Source organism: Juglans regia, chromosome 9, assembly GCF_001411555.2.
Source record: "Juglans regia cultivar Chandler chromosome 9, Walnut 2.0, whole genome shotgun sequence".
Taxonomy (NCBI): domain Eukaryota; kingdom Viridiplantae; phylum Streptophyta; class Magnoliopsida; order Fagales; family Juglandaceae; genus Juglans; species Juglans regia.
Genome location: NC_049909.1, coordinates 14,660,898 through 14,674,130, shown reverse-complemented (window position 1 = coordinate 14,674,130; position 13,233 = coordinate 14,660,898). Strand labels below are relative to the sequence as shown.

The 13,233-nt window shown below is 35.5% G+C and overlaps 1 pseudogene; it reads right to left on the bottom strand.

Moving 5' to 3' along the window:
* Window positions 1-6,526: 6,526 nt before the first annotated feature.
* Window positions 6,527-9,434, bottom strand: LOC108994299 (annotated as a pseudogene).
* Between the last annotated feature and the right edge of the window lie 3,799 nt (window positions 9,435-13,233).

Below are 13,233 nucleotides of genomic sequence, written 5' to 3'. Positions count from 1 at the left end.
TGCATACATTTTTCCCAATCCAAAATCAAGATATCGCATCTTGTAGCGAGGATCAAGAAGAACACCAACATAGAGCAACATATTCTGATTTTTCAAGTTCTCCCAATACTTGTCAAACTTTCTCTTCATATTTGTGGCCATTAATCCCACCACATAGTTTCGTTCTTCACACTCCATATTAATGGCATCTTTAATAATAACCAACTCTGAGAAAAAAACATTACAAGTTACATATTCACCCCGCGAGAATTTTAAAGTTGCATAATGAAATAATGCAATGAACCTTACAAACAACTGTACCTTCACCCAATCGGATGCATTGGGAGGCCCCAACTTCTTTAACTTTCTCGTATTCACCACATGATCTACATTTTTATCATCAACATCGTCGTCATCATCATCATCTCTAATACTACTAAGGAAGCACAGATCTTCTTCCTCCAACCCATCAAAAGTCTTTTTAAATTTTGAAGTCCTCTCCAACATAAGATAGGTGGAGTTCCACCTAGTCGGTACATCTAGGCAAACTTGACTTTTAGATTGAATATCTTCCCACCCCACACATTTCTGATATGTACTCCACCTTCTCGGGGAGGATTTAACATACTTCACAACACCCCTCACATTCGCAATAGACTCATCATATTCTTTTAACCCATCACGAACAATTAAGTTCAAAATGTGGGCACAACATCGAACATGCAAGAATTCATGTTCCAAGATCGTGTCTCTCATATACTTTGTTTTTTTTTTTTTCAAATAAGAAACAACTCTATTATTAGAACTTGCATTATCAAGTGTGAGTGCAAGTATTTTTGGTCGCCTCCAATCATGCAAACACATCTCTATGCCCCTACCAAGGGTATCACCCTTGTGATTTTCAACCAAACAAAAGGAAAGAATCCTCTTGTGTAACTTCCAACCATCATCAATAAAGTGTGCTGTGAGACACATATAGTTTAGATTTTGCACGGATGTCCATGTGTCTGTGGTGAGAGAAACTCTCGCTGCTCTCAAAGAGCATTTCTCAACTTTTGTTTTTCTTTTAAAAACAAATTAAAACAATCATTGGCAACCGTCATACGGGATAGAATCCCCACCCACTTAGGGCAAACTACAAGCATAAACTTCTTGAAACCCTTCCTTTCAGCATGCCTAAAGGGCAACTCATCAAGAATAATCATTTATGCTAAGGCTTGCCGACAAGCCTCAACACTAAATGCAATAGGCACAAGTCCCCCACTACCACTACTACTTCCTTCCTCTACCTTCCAACCTAGAGTCGCATGAGATTTATCTGTCTTCTTAAACGGACATTTCTTACATTGGTATTCAATGTGATACTTTATGTTTTCGTACCATTGGTCTTCGTATTACATGCATATGAAGCACTACAATAATTACATGCAGCCCTAGGTTTACTTGGATCACCTTTTAGAATTTTTGTAAAGTGATCTCAAATAAAAGACCTAACTCTACCTCTTTGTGACCCACCAACTGATTGATCACTTACATTAGGTGGGGGTGGGGATGGGAGTGGAGGCATGTTTGGTCTTGACTCTTGCACATCATTTATAGAAGACTTCATCTATAAAAAGGAGTCAGGACAAACAAGAAAAAAAGATAAAAGAACAAAAGAATTAGAAAACAAACATTAATATATAATGTTAAAGCCTTGTAAATTCATGCATCTCAACTATATAATATATATGAGCATATATATATGTATGTATATATATATATATGAGTTATATTTTTCTACAAATTAATGCATCTTAGATTCTCAACTATGTAATATATATATATATATTATATAATATATATGAGCATATATATATGTATGTATGTATATATATATATATGAGTTATATTTTTCTACAAATTAATGCATCTCAGATTCTCAACTATATATATATATATATATATATATACATACATATATATGCTCATATTCATTCTAAGAAAACCTAAAATGTAAGAGTGCCAAAAATCTCCCACTACTTCCATTGTGCTTCAACCAACCAAAAAAAATTGTGCTTCAACCAAAAAAAAAATGTAGGAGTCCCTGACCTATAAGTTTTCTGTAAATCTATTTTTTTGCCACACAAGTTCACAACAAGAGTCACCGAATTACACTGGGCCACACAAGTGTAAATCCCTTTTTTGCCACACAACTCACAAGTTCACAACAACGGTCACAACAATGTCACCGAATTACATTGGGCCACATCCCAATTTCAAAATACATCAGAAACCAGTAAGTAACTAAGTTAGTAACCACAAACTAAGTCACTGACAAATTGACAATCGGTGTTCGGCGATAAAAACCAAAATCAACACCCAATGAGAGTCAACACCATCAAAATACGCGAAGATTAAATACCAGAGAGAGAGAGAGAGTACCAAAATACTCGACAGAGGGATGCGACCAAGGTGCTGAAGGAAGGGGGGATGTGACGGCTAGGGTTTATCGTTTCGCCCAATTGCCTTTCGAGTTTCGGGGGAGAGGGGGGAAGTCGAACTGGGGAAGTGACGGGGGGGGGGAAACTAATGTTGAAATGGCATTATTTGGATTGAAATTGGACCCAAATGACGCTGTTTCAACAGACGATTTATTAAAAAAAAAACTGAGTGAAACGACGCCGTTTCATGCAACTCAGTTTCAAAATCCTGCCCCTCCTGAACTTAAACGGCTCCGTTTAGGTCCTAATTTATACTAAACGGCGCCGTTTTAGCTTATTGGCAGTTGGCAGATGAGGTATCTCCCCCTCATTAATAATTTAATACATTAATATTAATAATACTAATTTAATACTATAGACTTATACATTAATTTTAATAATACATTAATAATTTAATACTATAGACTTATAGTGATTAGTTATTATCAATCATGATTAATATAAGTGATTAGTATTTTTTTTTAATATCATATTAGAGTCTATTAGTATACTAATACTATATAGACTTATAGTGTGTGTATATAATATATATATATTATAATGATATAGTGATACTAATACTATATATTATATAATAATACATTAATACTATAGACTTATAGTGATTAGTTATTATCAATCATGATTAATATAAGTTATAACTATATAATAGATTAATAGTATTAGACTATTAGACTATTAGTATATATTTTTTTAATACCATATTAGAGTCTATTAGTATACTAATACTATATAGACTTATAGTGTGCGTATATAATATATATATATATATTATAATGATATAGTGATACTAATACTATATATTATATAATAATACATTAATACTATAGACTTATAGTGATTAGTTATTATGAATCATGATTAATATAAGTTATAACTATATAATTGATTAATAGTATTAGTATTAGACTATTAGTATTTTTTTTTTAATACCATATTAGAGTCTATTAGTATACTAATACTATATAGACTTATAGTGTGTGTATATAATATATATATATATTATAATGATATAGTGATACTAATACTATATATTATATAATAATACATTAATACTATAGACTTATAGTGATTAGTTATTATGAATCATGATTAATATAACTTATAACTATATAATAGACTAATAGTATTAGTATTAGACTATTAGTAATATAGTATAGCTATATGTTAGTAATATACTAATATTAGTTATAGTGATTTAGTATAAGTTATAACTATATTACTATAACTATAACTATTAACTATAGTCTTAGTCTATATTAGACTATTACTAATATACTATTAGTATATATTTTTTTTAATACCATATTAGAGTTTAGAAGTAGAGTCTAGACTATTAATATAATACTTGTATTAGTATAAATATTAGTATTACTATAAAATTATAAATATTACTATTAGTATAAAATTATAAATATTTGTATTAGTTAATAATTACTTAAAGATGAGTTAGTGATATGATTAGGTTAATTGGTCAAATGAAAATTATATACTTAATATATATAAATTATTAAATTATATATATATATATTTAATTCAGTCCGGTCCGGTCCGAAAAACCATCGGACCGTGGACGGTCCTTTGAATTTCGGACCAGACCGAACCACTCCTGGTCCAGTCCATAGGAGTGTAACCGGTCCGGTCCGGTCCGGTTTTGGATAAAATCTAGGACCGAACCGGTATGTACCGGTTTTGTATTTTTCAAAATCGATTACGCACCGGTTACCCTCATAAACCGGTACTTCCGGTTTTACCGGTTTCCAGTCCGGTCCGATCCAGTTTTCCGATTTTTTTAAAATATTAGTTTCACAATTTGTCATTAAAAATTTGTTTATAAAAAAAAAAAATTGATTTAAAAAAAACTGTTTTATACTTTTATTAATATATTAGACTATATAATAGTATTAATATTAGACTATTGGTATAGTTATAAACTTTTAGTGATTTAGTATTAACATTTTATGTAATAATTTATAAATTATAATAAGAAATTATTTCATATATGAATATATATATTATATATAAAATTTCACATAAAAATTTATAATTATACATTATATATAAAACTTATATATATATATTAATATTTAATATATAAAAAATATTTTGTATAAAACTTATATATAAAAATATTATTTATTATTATTTTTTTAATCAACCGGTCCGGTCCAAAAAATCCCGGAACCAGACCCTGATCGGAACCGGCCGGTTTTTACATTTTAAAAACCAGTTCCGGACCGGACTGGTTCAAAACCGGTAAAACCGGTCCGGTCCGGACCGGTTTTCCGGTTTGAGTTTACACCCCTACCAGTCCGGACTGCCCGATTCTCACCCCTAGTTGTAAACAAACCTTATATCCTGACAAAAGTTGTTGATGGAGTAAAGGTAAAAAAAGAAGAAGAGTTAAATCGTCTTGACGAGAGGTCTCTAACATTGAATTCAACGGCTATAAATTTCTTATATTGTGCTCTTGATAGGAATGAGTTCAATAGAATAATGACTTACAAGTCAGCAAAGGAAATTTGGAGTAAGCTGGAAGTAACTTATGAAGGAACTTCGCAAGTCAAGGAATCAAAAATTTTTATTCTTACTCCTGAATATAAAATGTTTAAAATGAATGATGATGAATATATTTCTACTATGTACACTAGTTTTACTAACATTATAAACAGCTTGACAACTCTCGAAAATGTTTATTCCAACTTGGTGATAGTAAGAAAAATTCCCAACTCTCTGCCAAAATGCTATGAATCAAAAGTGATGGTGATCCTTGAAACTAGAGACCTTACGAAACTCGAGATAAATGAACTCATCGGTTCACTTATCACTCACGAGTACACATTGAAAATTGGAGAAGTAGAAGAAAATCTAAAGAGCTTGGCACTTAAAGTCATTCCTCATGAAAGCGAAAGTAAAGAAGATGAGAAAACTGAAGACAAATATGAAGAAATTGTAATGTTAATAAGGAGATTTAAGAGACTCTTAAAGAGAAATAAAGATCCTTCAAAAAAATCCTTCAAAAAGTTTTCCAAGAAATATACAGGTAAAAATTACTCTTTAACTTGTTACAAATGCAATAAGCCAGAACATATCAAGGCGAATTGTTCTCTACTAAAGAAATATCGAAACAAGGGCAAGAAAGCAATGAAACCTACATAGAATGATGATTCTAGAAGCTTAGACAGCGAATCAAGCAATGAAGAATCAGCCTCTTATGGCTAGAGATGACATTGAGGTAACAAATATTGTCAAGATTTTTTACCTCATAACACCCTATTCCCAACTTGTGGCCTTCACTCTTAACCAACAACAACAAACTATGAAACTAAGAATTTTTAGCAACAATAGTCACATCACCAAGCTTCTCTATCAAACACATCTCTAGCACTATGTATTTATTCATAGTAACTAAAATAACTGATTACTAAAAGGAAAATAAAATAAACATGGCTATGATAAATCAAATTAATCAATAGCTTAAAAAAAAACATTCCCACCATAGCCAACATCAATTAGGTTCACTAGGTGCTTGAGGGGCTTTACCTACAAAGCTGTTCTCTCATTTTAATGTACTTGTGTTTATCAAGCCATTTGTTGATGCAGCAAGTTGAACAAAATACTAGCAAACTGTACCATCCTCCCTCTGGATTGCAGCTTCATTGTGGAGAATCCTGGATCGGAAACCTCCACAGCTACACTTCATCTCACAAACCAAGTTGACCTAAATCCAAATGCTCCATCAAAGAGTCACAGAAGGGCAAGTCTTCATAAGATTAGAATTTTACCTTGAATTTTCAGGTTAACATCATTGAATCAAATCCTCCCTAGAGAAACAGAACATAAGCTTAGTAAAGGGGACACAACTAGCAGATTTTGGAGATCTTTTTTCATTGATGCAATTGAATGAACAGTTACTTTGTCATAAAATTTAAAAACAAACACATTCCTAAAAGCACAATGAATATAGGAAGACAAAAAACTCAGTCATAACGAGAGAGAAAGAACCTTCAAACCTCAATTGATCAAGAAAAACGGTAATATGAAAAATAATTACTGCAGTTCATTTTCTCAGCTAATAATGAATTCACACTACATTTCTGCATTGTTGCAGTATATTCAATTACATTGAGGTAATACAAACAACGGCACCCAGAACATCATTGCTGTTTAGGAGTCGAGTACATTCAGCTTAAGCGTTCACGATTTATTTCGAGAACATCACAAAAGAATGCCACTTATATAAAAGAAAATTCGTGATTTACATCATAAAACCCGATTGCTGCTGCTGCTGCTGCTGCTGCTGCTATTAGAGCTTTAAAGTCTAGTCCACTTGGAAATGGAATCCTGGTTAGAAAGATCCCCTCTCATGTCAAATGTATGCCTCAGAGCTTCAAGATTTGTGTGGCAGTTGACAGTACATTAGACAATCAGCTCTCACCCAACCACCTTGGAAGCTAAGCAGTGTCGCTGCCGTGAAAGTTTAGGCTAATGATTCTACTAATAAGCAAGTCCAGCAAAGTTAAATGACAACTCTTTTCGTTCAAAAACTAACCTTCTTGCTCTCATCCATTAGTCACACACGAAATCATCCCAAAATCTATATTCAGCTTCTAATTATTAATCGACACTTCATCAGTAACTTTGAAATCAAGCATATGCAGATCAAGATGCGCTGTTCCTCATGCTCTCCACAATTATCTCTTTAACTAGAAACCGCTTCGATCCTCTACCACGTGCCCCTCCCGGATAGCATATCTCCCATTAGGTGGAGTTGGAAATTTACTAAAAAGTGTGATGAACAATTCACATCCCTGGAATGGCCATACCCCATTGATCTTTGACCATGATTTGCATAAAACAATCTTGGTCATAAATTTAATGGCATTATTACAGTTCCCACATATCCTCAAATTCTTAATGACACAAATTGATGATATCCCAATCAAATTAAGTATTCCAAAAGCAGCATGAAGCTTCTCACTGCATATGCAAAGAATATTCTCTTTCTCTTTTTGATCCATATCTTGCAGAACAGATTTCAGTGTTGGGAATTACATACCAAGACAATCTCCTTTTTTCATATAAATCGTCCAAAGATTTACAGATCTTATCACTTGCAGACTGTTCATTTTTCTTATCATTAATAATTAAACATTAGACACTGTTTCTCAACTAGACCCAACTATAGCCTGGTTCTTTTGTAATTCCTTTGTCTCTCATCAAGTTTCTAATTTCTGAGGCTTCGTCCCATAGTTTGGCAGAGGCAAAAGTATTGGATAATAGTACATAGTTTCCAGGGTTATTAGGTTCAATCTCAAAAAGCCGGTTTGCTGCAATTTTTGCTAATTCCAAGTTCTTATGTACTCTACATGCACCAAGCAATGCTCCCCAAGCACCAGCAGTTGGTTCTAAAGGCATTTTCTGTATAAAATCATATGCTTCTTCCAGGCGACCAGCTCGGCTAAGTATATCAACTATGCAGGAGTAGTGATCTGCATCAGGTTCTATTGAGTAATCCCTAATTGAATTAAAAATTAAGAAGCCTTCGTCAACAAGTAGTGAATGACTACAACCAGACAAAACACCATTAAAAGTAACAGAATTAGGCTTGGTTCCTGAGTCCAACATTTTCTGAAAAAGCAACAAGGCTTCTTCTCCTTTCCCATGCATAGAGTTTGCAATGATGATTGTGTTCCAAGCAACAGTATCCTTTTTTGGCATCAGACTGAAGACCTTTCGTGAGAGTTCCAAATCACCACATTTAGCATACATGAAAACCACAGCTGTCGTGGTCGTTAAGTCCTCAATAAACCAATTCCTAAAGATATAGCCATGAATCTCTTTGCCAGTCCCCAATCTTTCAAAACCTGTGCAAGCTGGTAAGACACTGGTAATAGTTATCTGATTAGGTCTGAAACCAGAATTTTGCATCTGTCCAAGCATCTCCAGCGCCTGTTCAGTTCTCCCATTTTGTGTGCATCCACCAATAACAGCATTCCATGAAGCATCATTCAATTGGACACCGTCGTATCTCATCTTATAAAATAAATCAAGACCCTTCTCACATTCTTTGTTTGAGAAGTATGCTGTTAAGATTACATTCCACAACACAATATCACGTTGAGACATGTTATCAAATACCAGTTGGGCTTGCCTCATGCTTAGACAATTAGCATACATGCTAACAAGCGCACTACAAACAAATAAATTCTCTTCCATTCCATGCTTCACTACAAACCCATGAATCTCTCTTCCCAATTTCAAAGTTCTGAGTTCAGAGCACGCTGGCAGAATAGAAGAAACTGTCACCGCGTTCGGTCTCACCCTATTTAACACCATCTCGCGAAATTCGTCCAAACCTCGTCGAGGTAGGTAACAAGTAACGTAACAAGACGTCAAAGAGGTCCAAGAAACCACATCTTTCACTGGTATATCATCAAAAACCCGTCTCGCATCTTCAACACACTTACATTTGGCAAACATATCAATCAACGCATTACCCAATAACGTATCTGAACGAAACCCGAATCGAATCGCATCCTCGAAAACCTCTTTGGCCTTTATAGTGTCCCTCAAAGTGGAACATGCCTTTGCGACCGCCAGAAGTACTAGCTTATCGGGATTGATTTCCCGTGCTCTCAATAAAGAGTAAATCTTTATAGAATCCTTAGGAAGTCCATGTCTAGTGTAAGCTGAGATTAAGACGGTCCACGTGCGTAGGTCTGGTTCGCCAATTTTATCGAACAGGTTGCGCGCGCGTGGCAGATCACCAGAATCGCATGCTGCCTTCATGAATTTAAGGCCTAGCTGACAGGGAAGGTTGGTAGGAAGCTTTGGAACCATATGATCCTATGGTTTTAGCACCCAGTTTTGTTTTCCGTGTTCGAGCCTTTGTCAAAACTTGAACTTGAAAGTGTCGTTCTTATAGTCGAAAGATGGGAAGGAAACTGACAGAAATTCAGGACGAAGAAGAAAAGAAGAAACGACGCCACTTAGAGCAGCCTACCAATGACAATTTAGAGAATGTTTTAGATTTTCTAGCTGTCTACGAGTTGTTAAATTGAGAAATAACATCTCAAAGAACGAAACTCACATATTATATAACTTTACTTGGAATCAGGTTAGATTGTAAAATTAATTTTATTATTAGATAAATTTGATATAAAAAAATTTATTTATTATCTATTTTATTATCGTCCTTTTATCATCACATAATACAATATTAAATAATAAATTCACAAGTAAAATATAATAAATAATTTCTAATCATTTAATATCACATTATGGGATAATAAGAGAATAATAAATATTGAAATGATAAATAACATTACTCATTTAACATATATTTGAGTTTACTTTTATAAAATTTCTTTCAAAATCTAATATTTTTCTATTAAATTTGTGACAAAAATATAATCATGAATCTTTTGCAATATGCATGCAGAAACTCACCTATTGCATGCGAGAGATTCTACATTTTGTTAATGCTACGTACGGGCTCAAGCCCATCATTTTTCTTTCTCATGGTTGTTGTAATAGATATATCAATGTTGGTCATATTAACCATGCCATGCAGGTCATGTTTCACTCGGGATGTCACAAACAATTGACTTCTATCTCTATAATAACTAGGTGTGTGGATGGAAAGATGGGTATGATTTGTGTCTAGGGGTGTTAGGGCATAAAATCGTACAACAGATTGGAATGGGAGAAAGAGTCATCTCTAGCCCATAATGTTAGTTCGAGCTTCACGCGCTTGGATCTGAAGCCTTTAATGACGCTTTTGGGTATCGGTATGAAGCTCGTACATACATCCAAGTAATAAATAGAAAAGAATATAAGAAATGTAAATAAAGAAGAAAATATACCGATTTACGTGGTTCGGCATATGGCCTATGTCCATGAGTCGTTTGGAGGGCAAATCTACTATGATAAAAATATTTTACAGCCTCTCAGGATCTCTCGTACCTCACTCTACAATGGAGCCTAGAGAAAATAATAAGAGTCAGGCTACTCTACTGCCCAGAGTAGCCCTGGTAGGACCCCATGTTTTGTGGCCTATGGCCAAGCCACTAGCTATATCGAGACAAGGCTGGACAGCCCCACAGCAGGCCCACGGGCATGCCATGGGTTTTGCCTTGACATGCTCAGGATGCCCAATGCGGCAGGTGACCAGGCTAGCTCATTCAGCCTGCCCAGCGCGCATGCCCCGCACGCGCGTAGCACTGTTAGGGACCCCGGTCTTGTCCCTAACACTAAGGACCACAAGCTTACCTTGATGATGATGATGACCGAATGACATTGCCAACTTGCTTGGCCTTCAACAAAGGGATGGTGTTTGAGTGATGAAATGATGGAGGTGATGATGAACTCGGGTAGGCTAAGTGTTGATTATGAGTGTTTGATGCCATGTGGGCGGCTTGAAGGGTGCCCTTAATGTTTGGGCCACTTGGATGGTGATTAGGATTGGTATGATGAAATGTAGCTAGGGTTTTGTGAGGTGGCTAGGGTGAATTTCGAGATTTTGAAGAGTTGGCTTAAGGTTGGAGTTTAGGATGATGCTAGGGTTTGGAAATGAGGTGGAAGAGTGAGGCTAGGGTTTGGTGGCTAGGGTTTGGTAGTTGAATGAGTCTAGGGTTGTTCCTTGACTTTAGGGATTGATTAAAGATAGGATGAGAAATATAGAATTTGGATAATGTAAGTGAATGAAGATGGATGATATTTGAAGGAGTCTAAGGTTGTTCCTAGAATTTAGGGATTGGCTATGATAAAATTAAGGAAAGATTCATAAGTGGTAGAAATCTCTTTAGGTAAGTGTTGGATTTGGTATTGGCTAAGGTGGACGGATTGGGGTTGACTTGGTCTTTGGAAGATTGGTTAGATTTCGTTGGTTTAGGAATGGATATGGAAAGTTTGTAACATGGATGAAATCTTTGAGGGAATAGGGGAATTTGAATTTGAACTAAGATGGCAAGTCAATAGTTGACTAGAGAGATTCTAGGAAGAATGATTTAAGGAATTGAATGTGATTGTCAATTCTTTAAATTAAAGGATTTGAAATGGGAGGAAGTCAAGACTGCTAAAAGGAAACATTACCTTATAAGGACTTGAGGTGGACGGCTAGAGTTTTATGGGTGGATGCCTTATGTGTAGCCGAGTATGGTAAGTGTAAGTATGGAAAGATGGGAGGCAATTAGGGTTTTGGCTAGGTCAATGTTTGTGATTGATGAAGGGCAATTATTGGAAGTGATCTATTTATGTAAATTAGGGCAAACACTAGGGTTGGTCGAGTTTTGTAGATGGGAAGATCAAAATGGATGGATGGATAATGTGGTGGCCGAATATCACCAAGAACTCTCAAAAACAGTGCAAGCACTATTCACAAAAAGTAATTGGATCAATGGAGAGAAAATGAAAGATCAAACGCGTGTATGGTATTGAATGGATGGACAATGAATGAATAAGATAGAAAATATATGAACACTCAAAATTAATGAATGAACACAAGGATAAACATAAACCAACTTTGATTCACGAATTTGACAAAGTTGACAAAAAAAAAAAAAAATAGATTGGATCACACCAATTCACGAACGTCAATGTGATGATCCTCTACAAGGGTTTCACGAGCGTCCCCCAAGTAGCCCAAGTGCCAAGTACCGAATGGTGATATCAAGAACAATGGAAATTTTCCAAAAGATGTAAATGCAAAGACTAAGGGTCTTATTTATAAGGATTATAATTTGGAAACCCCCAATAGGTACGTTAGAAAATAAATAAATAAATAAAAATAAATAATAAGCAATAACATAGTTGACATGAGCTAAGATGGCCCATGACATGCATGAGCCCATGGGTGGGCTAGGGTGATGCACGTGGTTCGGTCTTGTCTAAGGTTGGTGGGCACGACATGGCTTGTTGATGGGGCATGGCATGGCATGGTGCCATGCAAGGGCCTGCTGTGGGGCTGTCCAACCTTGTCTCGACATGGCTGGTGGCTTGGCCGTGGGCCACAAAGTATGGGTCCTGACATTCCTCCTTCCTTCAAGAATATCTTTGCCCTCAAGGATCAAATTTAAGAATGTCCATGCCCTCTCTTCATTTTCTTTCTTTGCCATCTCCATGGCAAAACAATGTGCCCTTCCTTTGCCCAGCTTCTCTAACATTGAGATTTCACCCGACTTGGCCTATTTGGATGATAAAGTTACCCATACATTCTTCTTGGACCCTAGTTTAAATTCCATGGTCATTTTGTTGTAGTCAAATACTACCTTTCCAAGACCCTTGAGCCATGGATTGCCCAATACAACATCAAGTTCTACCAAAGGAAGTACATGTAAGTCCGCCACTATCCTCACTCCTTGCACATTCATTTTAACTTCTTTTACTAGCCCTTCACATTTCATCTTGTCCCCACTTGCCATCCTTACATCAAATGGCTCTATAAAAATTGGCTTCAACCCAACCTTGGCCACAATGTTGGAGTTGATAAAGTTGTGTGTTGAGCCACTATCTACCAACAAAGGGATTTCAATTGTTCCTATTCATGCCATTACCCTTATGAAGGTATGCTTTTGGGTCTCAATCATGGTATTAAGGGACAATTCTGCCTCATCATTATTTTTTTGAACTTTGACCTCTTCTTGATCGGACTCTTGGCTACATGACTTTACAAAGTAACCATCCCCCTCTTCAACGCTCCTCTCATCAACCAACATGTAGACTTGTCCCGATCTACATTTGTGCCCTATGCCCTATTTTTCTCCACACT